The following is an 8,736-nucleotide window of genomic DNA, read 5'->3' on the forward strand; positions in this document are numbered from 1 at the left end:
AGAAGAGGAAACTCTAGAGCAATGAAGTTAGAGAAGCCAAAGGGAACTATGTCTACCAGACATATGTTTTGGTATTACTTGTCGTTGAACTTTTTATAATTTCATATAAAAAGTTCAACAACAACAAAAAAAGCACGCAAAGTTATTTAGGAAAAAAGATAAGTCATAGACTCACACCCTTATAGACAGACCATAAAACATGCCAGAAAGACATTTTCACAAAATAAGTGAAATCTACAACTTATGTCCAAAACACCTAAAAGAGCAACATAAATCAGAGCTAGAAAAACTCAGAAGTAAAATGATAGAATTCAGGAACGTATTAGGAATTTTTTAAAATCATGTCAGAAATTAGATTAAATTTAAAAGGAGACGGGGTAGTGATGTTGTGATATAATAAGAAATATACATTTAGTACTCATCCCCAGTCCCTGGCACAGAGCTCCTAAAACCTTTGTAATTCCCCAAGTGACAGGGGTGAGAGAGGATGTTATTCATAATGAGACCCTTTCAACCGTACTCCAATTTATGCTAATGAGGTGACTCGTGGTGGACCCCTAGATAACTTCGGGTTGGGGGTTGGTTACCAGGGGAAACAACCATATGATAAGACGGTTGAAACTTTCAGCCCCACTCCTTGACCTCAGGGGAAGGGAGAAGGACTGGGATTGAGTTACTCACCAATGGCTGACAATTTAATCAATCATGCTTATGCAATGGAACCTCCATAAAAACCTAAACAAAAGGGTTCGAAGAGCTTCCAGGTTGGTGAAAACATCCATGTTCCAGGAGGGTGGTGTTCCACAAACTCCTCAAAGACAGAAGCTCCTACACTTGGGACCCTTCCAGACCTTGCCCTATGTAACTCTTCATCTGGCTGTTCAGTGTTTCCCTTGGTCCCATGAATCATTATAGCAAATTATTGAATCTGAGGAGGTGCTCAGGGGAATCCCCAATTTGTAGCCAAATCAGACAGAAGTGTGGGTAATCTGGTGACCCACTACTCATGATTGACATCTGAAGTGGGAAGCAGTCTTGTGGGACTGAGCCCTTAACCTGTGGGGTCTGCACTAACTCCAGGTAGTTAAGTGTCAGAATGAGTTAAGCTGTAAGACACGTGGTTGATGTCCACAGAGAACTGGGGAATTGTTTGGTGTGGAAAACTTACACATGTGGTCAGAATTGTTTTGAGTAGAAACAGATTACAGTAGTATTAAGAGTGCCTAAGTCCAGCAGATAATGACTTAAGAAAAACATAAAATTTAAAGGAAAAAGGTTAAATCAAAAGAAATGAAGAGATAGCCAAAAAGCACATGAAAAGAGGCTCACATCACTAATTATTAGAGAAATGCAAATCAAAACTTCAATGAGTTGGGCTTCCTTGGTGGCGCAGTGGTTGAGAATCTGCCTGCCAATGCAGGGGACACGGGTTCGAGCCCTCGTCTGGGAAGATTCCACATGCCACTGAGCAGCTAGGCCCGTGAGCCACAACTACTGAGCCTGCGCGTCTGGAGCCTGTGCTCTGCAACAAGAGAGGCCTCGATAGTGAGAGGCCTGCGCACCGTGATGAAGAGTGGCCCCCACTTGCCGCAACTAGAGAAAGCCCTCACACAGAAACAAAGACCCAACACAGCCAAAAATAAATATAAAAAAATTAATTAATGAATTAACTAAAAACAACAAAAAAAATGATTAAAAAAAAAAAAACTTCAATGAGATATCACCTCACACTGGTCACAATGGCCATCATCAAAAAATCTACAAACAATAAATGCTGGAGAGGGTGTGGAGAAAAGGGAACCCTCCTACACTATTGGTGGGAATGTAAATTGGTACAGCCTCTATGGAGAACAGTATGGAAGTTCCTTGAAAAACTAAAAATACAACTACCAAATGACCCAGCAATCCCACTCCTGGGCATATACCCAGAGAAAACCGTAATTTGAAAAGACACATGCACCCCAGTGTTCACTGCAGCACTATTTACAATAGCCAGGACATGGAAGCAACCTAAATGTCCATCAACAGAGGAATGGATAAAGAAGATGTGGTACATATATACAATGGAATATTACTCAGCCATAGAAAAGAACAAAATAATGCCATTTGCTGCAACATGGATGGACCTAGAGATGTCATACTGAGTAAAGTAAGTCATACACAGAAAGACAAATATCATATGATACCGCTTATATGTGGAATCTTAAAAAAAAAAAAAAGGGGGTACAAATGAACTTATTTACAAAACAGAAGTAGAGTCACAGATGTAGAAAACAAACTTACGGTTACCAGGGGATAAAGGGGAGGGGAGGGATAAATTGGGAGATTGGGATTGAAATACACACACTACTATATATAAAACAGATAACTAATTAGAACCTGCTGTATAGCACAGGCTACTCTACTCAATACTCTGTAATGGCCTATATAGGAAAAGAATCTAAAAAAAAAAAGAGTGCGTATATATGTATATGTATAACTGATTCACTTTGCTGTACATCTGAAACTAACACAACACTGTAAATTAACTATACTCCAATAAAAATTTTAAAAAAAAGAAATGAAGAAAGAATGGAGACTGATTTGAAAGTAACAAATATAGAAGATAGGCAAAGAAGATCCAACACTGCATAATAGGAGTCCCTAAAACAGACAACCAAAGCAAGGAACAGAACCAAAACTAAAAACTATAATTCAAGAGCACTTTTCTGAAATTAAATGTCAAAAATTTGAAACTACATATATAAAGTCAAAATCAATGCAGAACAAGTAATACCAAAACATATTCTGGTCAAATTTCTAGACTTTAAAAAATATATATAAAATCCCTTGGACATCTGGGCAAAAAGACCAAGCTACTAACAGGGAAAGAAAATCAGATTGTCATCAGATTTTTCAACAGCCACACTTTGTGCCAGGAGAATAGATGGAAAGAAGGTGAAGATGGAAGCAGGGAGAACTGACAGGAAGCAGAACCAACAGGATTTACTGATGGATCAGACAGGGATATGAGAGAACGAAGGGAATTAAGGATGACCTGAGAAACCAGAAGGATGGAGTTGCCATTTGATGATATTGACTGTGGGAGGAGGAGGTTTGGGGCAGGGAATAAGCTAATAGTTTGTACATATGACATTTTAAATATCTATTAATAATCCATGTGGAGCGCTGAGCAGGTAGCCATATAAAGAATCTGGAATTCAGAACTGAGGTCTGGAGAACAGTATGGAGGTTCCCTAAAAAACTAAAAGTAGAAGTGCCACATGATCCAGCAATCCCACTCCTGGGCATATATCTGGAGAAAACCATAATTTGAAAAGATACATGCACCCCAATGTTCACTGCATCACTATTAGAATAGCCAAGACATGGAAACAACCTAAATGTCCACTGACAGAAGAGTGAATAAAGAAGATGTGGTACATATATACAATGGACTATTACTCAGCCATAAAAAAGAATGAAATAGTGCCATTTGCAGCAACATGGACAGATCTAGAGATTGTTGTACTAAGTGAAATAAGTCAGACAGAGAAATATAAATATCATATGATATCATTTACATGTGGAACCTAAAAAAAAAAAAAGATACAAATGAATTTATTTACGAAACAGAAACAGACTTCAAAAACAAACTTATGGTTACCAAAGGGGAAACGTGGAGGGAAGGGATAAATTAGGAGTTTTGGATAAACATATATACACTACTATATATAAAATAGATAATCAACAAGGACCCACTGTATAACACAGGGAACTCTACTCAATATTCTGTAATAACCTATATGGGAAAACGATCTGAAAAAGAATGGATATAAGTATAAGTATAACTGAATCACTTAGCTGTACACCTGAAACTAACACAACACCGTAAATCAACGATACTCTAATATAAAACAAAAAATTAAATTTAAAAAATTTTTAAAAAGGAACTGAGGGGGCTTCCCTGGTGGCGCAGTGGTTGAGAGTCCGCCTGCCAATGCAGGGGACATGGGTTCGAGCCCTGGTCTGGGAAAATCCTACATGCCACGGAGCGGCTGGGCCCGTGAGCCACAACTACTGAGCCTGCGCGTCTGGAGCCTGTGCCCCGCAATGGGAGGGACCGCGATAGTGAAAGGCCCGCGCACCGCGATGAAGAGCGGTCCCCGCACCGCGATGAAGAGTGGCCCCCACTTGCCGCAACTAGAGAAAGCCCTCGCACGAACCGAAGACCCAACACAGCCCAAAATAAATAAATAAATAAATAAAGTAGCTATAAAAAGGAACTGAGGTCTGGGTTAGAAATATGTATTTAGAAATCATTAGCATATAGAAGCTATTTGAAGTCAAGAGACTGGATAAAATCAATGAGGGAGCGAGCGTAGAGAATAGTTCCCTGTTCAAAACCTCACGCTGGCTTACCATAAAACCTGAACCTTTCATCATGGCCAACAGAGCCCCACGTGTGGCTCCCTTTCATTTCCTATTACTCCCACCTCACTCTCTTAGCTCTCTTAGGCCATCGTGCTATCCCCTGGGTAATCTCATTCCCACCTCAGGGCCTTTGCACTTGCCGTTCCCTAGGACAAGGATCTGTTCCCCCTATACGTGAGCCTGCACGCCCACATCATTCCACTCTGTGCTTAAATGTCAGCTCCTCAGAGACGTCTACTGACCCCCTATCTAAAATAACTGTCCCCAACCATACCTACCACACTCTCTAACCCCTTAATCTGCTTTATTTTTCCTCCATTTACAGGTTGCCTGTTACAGTTTCTATTGCTGCATTAACAAGTTACCCCAAAACTTAGTGGGTTTGCGGAACTATCTTATTATGCACATGGATTCTGTGGGTTGGAATTTGGATAGAGCACAGAGAGGGTGGCTTGTCTATGCTCTACAATGTCTGGGGCCTCAACAGGGAAGACTCAAAGGCTGAGGGTGACTTGACAACCAGGGTTTAAAATCATCTGAACGCTTCACTCATGTATCTGGCATCTGGGCTCGGCTAACTCAGAGACCAGGACTGCAGACCAGAGGTCTACGTGGGGCCTCTCCATGTGGCTTGGCAGCACGGCAGCCACAAGACACTCAGACTTCTTACTTGGTTACAGAGATGCAAGGGCATCGTCCCAGCAAACACAACAGAGCTGCATTGCCTTTTGTGACCCAGCTTCAGAAGTCGTACAGTGTCACTTCCCCCATACTTTCCTGGTCAAAGTAGTCTCAAGTCTGTCAAGAGGAGGGACATAGACTCTATCTCCTACTGGGAAAAGAATCAAAAGAATTTTGAGGCTAGGTACTGCCACATTGCCTGAGATGTATTCTCAGTGCTGAGCTAGTCTTCCCAAGCCTGTTACCAGCTGTCTGTTGAAAGAATTGTCTCCTTAACGTTCTTCTGTTGACCTGTGAATATCTTGCTCTATCTCCCCCTACTCCTAACTATCTGAATTCTCAGCTGCTCTACTATTTATCAAGAAGTCGTCACTGGATATAAGACCCTGACTCCACAAAATGGAACACACAGTGTCTCCCTCTTTACAGGAGGGTTTCTAAATCTGTCAACAGCCCCTCCTCCATGATGGATGGTCCGTCTCCAATTTACAACCTGGTCCCTGTTAATCCTCTGAAAATTCTTGTCAGGACTCCTTAAAGGGATGAAAGCCTTCTCTGAACATTGAAAAACAACACAAAAACACAACAGAAGAGTTATTAAACAAGTTCACAGTGGCTTCTTCACAATGCCATTTGATTGAAAATAATTGGACAGGAAAAGTTAATTCCAGACTGCACTGAGTAGTTATTTTCCGAAATGGAAAGAAATGCTTCTCCTTCAACCATCCAAGCCCCTAAAAATGCCACCAAGATTGCTGAATACCACTAACCTGAGACAGGAAGCCAAATGACTGGAAATCCAGCTGCCCCTGGTTTATTCATATTTACGCCCACAGATTCGCCCTTTGGCCTGAGCATACTTGACTCAGAGAAGAGTTACATGTGTCTGAACACCTAGCACTGAATTTGAGAAGCTTCCCATGGCAATGACCAACAAGAATTTCTCTCAGAGTGAACCTGAGGCTGGGCATGGAATTGTATGACATAATGGGACAGAAAGAGGCAGGGGACTGCATCCCAGAGGGAGATGGAATGAAGCAAAACAAAGGAAGAACAGGAAAACAAATGAAGCAAACAAAGCAAAACCAAACGCAAACCCAGACCCCACACACAGGCTAGGACATGGCTTGGGTTGTCTGGAAGCAGTTCCCAGACAGAAACCTCAGTGTGATGAATCAGTTTCCTTGGACATTGAGGGGATAAAGAGTCCGCTGTAGAGACAGAGCATATTTATCCTGTGGCTGTGAGAATTGGGCTTGGGTGGGGGCGGGCACGTTGGAGTATGGAGTATGTGGTGGGGAAAAGCCACCATGAATCCCCAGTCTAGACACTGAGCCCATAATGCCCAAGGAGAAGCAAACTATCTAAAAGAAAGGGCGTCTTTGGGAGAAGCCAGTTGAGCCTGACTCTGAAATCGCTGGTTGTGATACCAGAGTCAGATTTTGCAGACAAGTCCTTAAAAATCACAGAGAGGAGAAAATAGAGATGAATTTAAGACAGATATTAATAGGAGCACAAGTCTTCTTTTCTACCCTATACAATTCCATTGTAAACAATGCCATAAAAAACATCTACACCTCTAAATAGCAAAATTTTCCAAGTATTATAAAAAGCCCCCTTTATGCGAAGCAACACAATTACATTAAGCACAAAAGCTATGTTTAGACAACCTTCCATTATTCAGGACTACTGTCAGTCTCATAAAAAAGTGTTGAGACCAATGATGTGCATCCCACGCCCAGGCAAATCCCACCATGAGACCAGCAGAGACCTACAGCATACACTTTGAAAAAAATGGCACTCTTCCTCTTTTACCACCCCTCCAAAAAAGTCCCAGTTCTTTTGTGACCAGCCCTACAAATGCCTGATAAGTGCCAGGTTGGCTGCGGGAACTAGGGCTCTAGGTTACTTTCAAGTGTTTTCATACTGAAGAAATAACAGCAACTGATACTCATATCACATTTTTGTGCTTAAGAGGCATTTTTACATATATTATCTCAGTTGATTCTCACAAAAACCATGTGAGGTCCGTTTGGCACATACAAGCCCTTAGCCAGAAGCCCTTCTGTCTCTCCTTGGAGAAGGGGAGGCATTTGGAAGGAATGAAAACACTCTCCCTTCCCTGGCCTTGCTGTGCACCAGGGCTTTCGCATCCTCCAAGAAAATAAACACGTTTTTACGCTCCTAGGGTGTAGGTGCCACTTTGGTGGGCAGGGGCCACCATACAGCATGCTTTTGTTGCGGGGACTGGAAAAGGGAGGGAGCTAGGATGGGGAAAGGGGAGTCAGTCTCCAGGTCTGAGGGACCACAGACGGTTGGGGACCCCGGAAGCTCTGAATGCAGTGCCAGGGGGCAAGGAGCAGCACGAGGACAGGGTCTGAGGCGTGTCCTAGTGGTCGGGCAGGACCGGAGAGCCCAGCCCAGCACTGAGAAGGGAAGGCAGCTGGTTCAAGTAGGAGCCCCACCAGGATGGGGTGTGAGATCCCCTACCTTCCCGGGAGCACGATCAACTTCCTGCCGGTACGTCCACTCCCCCTCCTCAGGGCCAAACTGCTCAGCCACCCCACAACAGCCCACAGACAGCTGTTAAGCCCTAGTGGAACCCTGGACCCCCAGGGACGATGGAGCAGGAGCTCTCACTCTTGTTCTCTGGGGCCAGATGGGCACACTTGAGACCACCACAAGCCAGGGACAGACGGGAGTGGACACCACCTTTCCATTGGATTTATCACCATCATCACCATTATCACCATCATCATTATCCCATCTTTACTGATAAGTCCTTAAGGCCCAACAAAGTCAAAGGACTTGCCAGGATCTCATAGCTGGTGACACCAAGTTACTCTGTCTCTAAGGCCCTGATTACTTTATTATACAGGCTCTAAGGGTAAATAACCCCAACCTCTGTGTTCACGTGTCAAATGAGGGAGGCCCTGGGACTTCCCTGGCGGTCCAGTGGTTAGGACTCAGCACTGTCACTGCTGGGGCCCAGGTTTGATCCCTGGTCGGGGAACTAAGATCCTGCAAGCTAGGCCGCACAGCCAAAAAAAAGAAAAATAAGAAAAGAAAATGAGGGAGGCCCTACGTTCTCTCCATCCCCTAATTCCCCGGCCCCATGGTTCTAGCCCTGGGGCCCTGACTTGGAAGAGGTCAGCGTGTGTTTCTCCTGCAGAACGAGCACCATCCCTGCAAATGCCCTTGGCCTCCTCTCAACAGTGTTTCCTTTGTCCCTGTCCTGGGCCTGCTTTATAAGGTGAGAGACCTCCTTTTCATAATGAAGCCCTTTTAATACTGAAAAAAATGTAAAACCTTGGCTTGGAAAGAATCCCAGACAGGCACGGCTGACACAGACTTCCCCGGAAGCTGAGAGCATTTCCGCTCAGCCCCAGGTGCAGTCACCCAGGACGTGATTTGGAGGCGAGGGACTATTTTGTGACCAGACAGAAGAGCCCTCTTCTCTACTATGCCTGTGAAAGTAGCAGCTGTGCTGTGTTCCTCTGTCCAGGAAACTAGTGAACAACTCAGAGAAAATTCCCGAGTAAAGCAACAAAGATGATTAATGAGCTAGAAAAGCAAGTGACGGCCTTGGGGGATCACACTGGCAGAGCCAGGTGGGTACCACGCATGGGAGAAGGAGCCGGA

At 43.8% G+C, this 8,736-nt stretch overlaps 1 non-coding gene across 1 annotated transcript; it reads left to right on the forward strand.

The window, feature by feature from the left end:
* The first annotated feature begins 8,035 nt into the window (after window positions 1-8,035).
* On the forward strand, window positions 8,036-8,107 carry TRNAD-GUC (transfer RNA aspartic acid (anticodon GUC)). The gene has a single exon. It is a non-coding gene; the product is annotated as a tRNA-Asp (tRNA).
* The last annotated feature ends 629 nt before the right edge of the window (window positions 8,108-8,736 follow it).

The sequence above is a fragment of the Balaenoptera acutorostrata genome, chromosome 16, assembly GCF_949987535.1.
Source record: "Balaenoptera acutorostrata chromosome 16, mBalAcu1.1, whole genome shotgun sequence".
Classification (NCBI taxonomy): domain Eukaryota; kingdom Metazoa; phylum Chordata; class Mammalia; order Artiodactyla; family Balaenopteridae; genus Balaenoptera; species Balaenoptera acutorostrata.